Here is a 4,395-nt window from a genome sequence, read left to right as displayed (position 1 = left end):
TCTCTCTCTCTCTCTCTCTCTCTCTCTCTCTCTCTCTCTCTCTCTCTTTCAAGACAGGATTTCTCTGTAGCTTTGGAGCCTGTCCTGGAACTAGCTCTTGTAGACTAGACTGGCCTCAAACTCACAGAGATCCGCCTGCTTTTGCTTCCCAAGTGCTGGGATTAAAGGCGTGCATAGTTAGATGGATGACTACCTTAACTGTCATCATAGAAACTTCATCTAACAACTGATGGAAGCAGATGCAGAGATCCACAGCTAGCACTGGGCTGAGCACCCAAGTCCAGTTGAAGAGAGAGAGGAGCATTAACATGAGCAAAGGGGTCAAGATCAAGATGGGGAAACCCACAAAAACAGCTGACCTGAACTAGTGGGAGCTCCCTGACTCTGAACTGACTGCTGGGGAACCTGCATAGACCCAAACTAGGCCCATCACCCACATGACGACTTAAAACTATCTGTAACTCCAGTTCCAGGGGACCCAGTACCCTCACACAGGTGACATACCTACAGGCAAAACACCCATGCACATAAAATAAAAATGAATCATAAAAAGTTAATTTTATGTTTTCTTATATAAGTCATACATACACATATATATGTATATAATATGATTTAATATAATATATGACATATTATAATAATATGATTTATTGTCAATAAATAATATATATATGCCATGTAGCTGCCTAAGGAGAAAGATGCCAGTTGCCAGCCAGAACCTTTCCGGTAGGCCACAACCTCTTGGTGATTCACAGATTAATAGAAATGGGTTAATTTAAGATCTAAGAGTTAGCTAGAGATATGCATAAGCTATTGGCCAAACAGTGTTGGAACTAATATAGTTTTTGTGTGATTATTCGTGTTCTGGCAGCCGGAAACAAGCAGTCTCCTTCTACAAATGAGTAAAATCACATGCCACCAGCCTTGGTGGAAGGTGAGAACAGACTGAACACTGTGGCATGGGTGCCTCCTACAAGGAAACAAATACATCTACATAATAAAGTTTAAAAACTTCTATTCTTCTAAGTGTGACTTTGATTTACCCATTCTTTTCTGTTTTAAAAATCATTTGTTATTTTGATGTGTATGTATCTGTGCCTACATGAGTTTATGTGTATCTTGTGTGTGTAGAAGTCCAAGGAGACAAGAAGAGAACATCAGATTCTTGGAACTGGAGTAATAGATGGTTGTGAGCCACTATGTAATGCTGGGAACCAAACTAATCCTCTGCAGTAAGTACCACTGAGCCATTTCTCCAGGCTCTCTTAAAAAAAATATATCTATACACAATATATAATATATATCATAATATATAACAAATTACAATTTTAAAATTGGAAATATGTATAGTGTGGTGCATCTGTGTCACTTTTGTCTCAAACACACAAAATAGCTGAATAATAAATGCTTTTAAAAATTTGTGCTTGGGGGGGCTAGAGAGATGGCTCAGAGGTTAAGAGCATTGCCTGCTCTTCCAAAGGTCCTGAGTTCAATTCCCAGCAACCACATGGTGGCTCACAACCATCTGCAATGAGGTCTGGTGCCCTCTTCTGGCCAGCAGGCATACACACAGACAGAATATTGTATACATAATAAATAAATATTTAAAAAAAATTGTGCTTGGTTGTAGCTCAGTGACAGAGTTCCTATCTGTTTGCCCAAGGCTGTGGAGTCATCCTTGTACCACAATTTTTCACATATTGTACAAGTATTGTTTCTGTTTTTAAAGTAAAACAATGGTTTTAATAATGTTAAGTGAACATAGTTGATTTATGTTGCAACTTGCCCTTAAATAGCTTATGATTTATTGTCACTAATTAGTTACCCAATTAACTTAATGGGAAACTCGTAGGTTAACTTTGATGGCTCAAATATTTATAGGACTTTTATAATCATAGTGTCCATTCTACTCAGAGATGCCCTGAGGATAAATTTTGATTTCCAGCCACTCTGGCAAGTAGGAATGATTTTAATGTTCTAGGCATAAGAATAGATTGATAAAAGATTTCTCTTACTTTTTCTGGACAATATTGTCATCTGCTTCATCTAGTTTCTTGTTTCACATTAGAATTCTGGTAATCCCTGTCTTTATAAGTAGAGTAGTTACCGGATTCCTTTTACTTAACCAAGGCACCAGGAAGTTGATGCTGCTTTGTCCTTTCCAGGCACCAGGAAAGGGCCAGCTTCCTCTAATATGGCTCATGTCATAAACTCTCTGTGTAAGCAGTACGTTCTCTAATTTCTTAGGTTTGTTTGCTTGTTTTGTGATAGTCTCATGTTCTTAAGGCTAGTACTAAAGTCCTGATCCTCCTGCCTCCAATTTCCAAATATTGGGATTCTAGGTGTGTGTCATCACTTTGGTTTAATTTCTTTGTTTATAAAATTATGGTTTCTCTAAGATTTGGGCTTTTCAGGCAGATATGATAAAGATATGTATAAAATGTTTTCCAAACCTAAAGAATCATGTTTTAGCTGAATTTTCAAATTTACCTGTGCTGTGTGTTTCAGACTTACTTTTCTATAAGTTTGTTTAAAGTTTGGGCTGTGTATCATTTGTAAATATTTGTTGAGTACCATCTGTATGCTTGCTTATGATAGAATTTCTATTAGATAAGAGGCCATAGACTCTACATGGGTTTTAAAAATATGTCCTTAGCTGAGTGTGGTAGTGAATGCCAGGAGATAAAGGCAGGAAGACCAAGGACTGCCTAAGCTACATAGCAAGTTCCTATCTCAAAACAAAAACAGTCTCTGAAATGTCCCAGAAGTTAAAAGTGCTCTGCTGTGCAAGTCTGATGACGATGGCTCTGAATCTGACTCCTGGAACCTACGGTAGAAAGAAAGAACTGAGTCCCAAAGTTTCCCTCTTATGCACACATGCACATACACATAACAATGATAAATAAAATAAAAGTAAAATAAACATTTAAAAATAAAGATGAAAATGTCTATATAAATTCAAAGACTATTCTTTTTAAATCTGAGTTAGGATGAGCAAAATAATGTATTTTTTCTGTACTGTATTGTCTTTTAAAAGCTTGTTTTGTACTGTTTTCAGTGCTGAAGATTTAACTCGAATCCTCACACCAAGTGCTCCACCATTGAACTACATCTCCAGCCCTCTTTTTCTAATTTTATGTTTGTTTTTGTTTTTGCATCCAGGCTGGTATCTAGAGTGATAAGATTATACACATATGCAACTTGGGAGGTGTTAGCCAGATGCTTCCACTTAATGCATATTACAGTAGTGCACTATGCTGTATCTCACTGTGCGAATATACCATGGTTTTCTGGATGTACTTACTAGCCTGGTGACAGTGTAGATTGGATGAGGTGGGCAAGTGACTGAAGGTAGTTAAGTTAAAACAGGAGTAATTTACCTTTAATCCCAGCACTCGGGAGGCAGAGGCAGGCGGATCTCTGTGAGTTCGAGACCAGCCTGGTCTACAGAGCTAGTTCCAGGACAGGCTCCAAAGCCACAGAGAAACCCTGTCTCAAAAAACCAAAAACAACAATGACAACAACAACAAAAAAACAAACAAAAAAACTCCCCCCAAAAAAAACAAAAAAAAAAAACCAGGAGTAATTTAGGTTGTCTGTAAAGTTTCTTCCGCTCTCACTGTGTTGCCCAGTATGGTTCAGGACATTCAGTAGTCTGCTTCAACCTCAGGAGTCTGGAGTTACAGTTGAGTAGCAGCATATCCACATTCTTTTTCTTTCTTTCTTTCTTTCTTTCTTTCTTTCTTTCTTTCTTTTTTTTTTTTTTTTTTTTGCTATACTGTACACTGAATTCAGCTAAAACATGATTCTTTAGGTTTGGAATAAATTTTATACATGGTAGCTATGTAATTTCTCACAGTTATACCTCAAACCTTTCTAAACTTAAAGGATGTATCTTACATGTATGAGTTTACATGCTGTGCCATGTTGCATGTATGGACATCAGAGGACAATTTTCAGGAGTTGACTCCCTTCTTAATTACAGGTGCATACAGTTGTCCATGGTGACCAGAAGAGGGTGTCGGATACCCTGGAGCTGGAGTTACAGATAGCTTCAGTCCTTTGCAAGAACAGCAAGCACTCTTAAACACAGAGCCATCTCTCCAGGTCTCCTAGCTTACTTTTTAAATAGCACTTTACATTTATTTATTGTGATGCTGGAGGTCATGCCTTACACATGTTACCTAAGAGCTGACCAATTGGTGGTGATGCACTGACCTTTAATCCCAGCACTTGGGAGGCAGAGGCAGGAGAATTTCTGTGAGTTCAAGGCTAGCCTGGTCTATAGAAAAGAGTTCCAGGACAGCCAGGGCTACACAAAGAAACCCTGTCTTAGAAGAGAGAGAGAGAGAGAGAGAGAGAGAGAGAGAGAGAGAGAGAGAGAGAGAGAGAGAG

General features: G+C 38.2%; 1 protein-coding gene across 5 annotated transcripts in view; it reads left to right on the top strand.

Annotated features, from left to right (window-relative positions):
• Positions 1 to 4,395, top strand: part of Unc13b (unc-13 homolog B) — a 187,830-nt gene that overhangs the window by 5,929 nt on the left and 177,506 nt on the right. The window contains exon 2 of one of the 5 annotated variants that reach the window (XM_050155895.1): positions 3,986 to 4,107. The exons of the other annotated variants lie outside the window; for them this stretch is intronic. The gene's annotated coding sequence lies outside the window, so the exon portion shown is untranslated. The remainder of the gene's footprint in view (positions 1 to 3,985; positions 4,108 to 4,395) is intronic. 5 annotated transcript variants of the gene reach the window in all.

This window comes from Alexandromys fortis, unplaced genomic scaffold (genome assembly GCF_014885135.2).
Source record: "Alexandromys fortis isolate MF-2015 unplaced genomic scaffold, M_Fortis_MF-2015_v1.1 scaffold_92, whole genome shotgun sequence".
In the NCBI taxonomy this organism is placed as follows: Eukaryota; Metazoa; Chordata; class Mammalia; order Rodentia; family Cricetidae; genus Alexandromys; species Alexandromys fortis.
The sequence above is the reverse complement of the archived record's forward strand: the minus strand, read 5'-3'. Positions and strand labels throughout refer to the sequence as shown.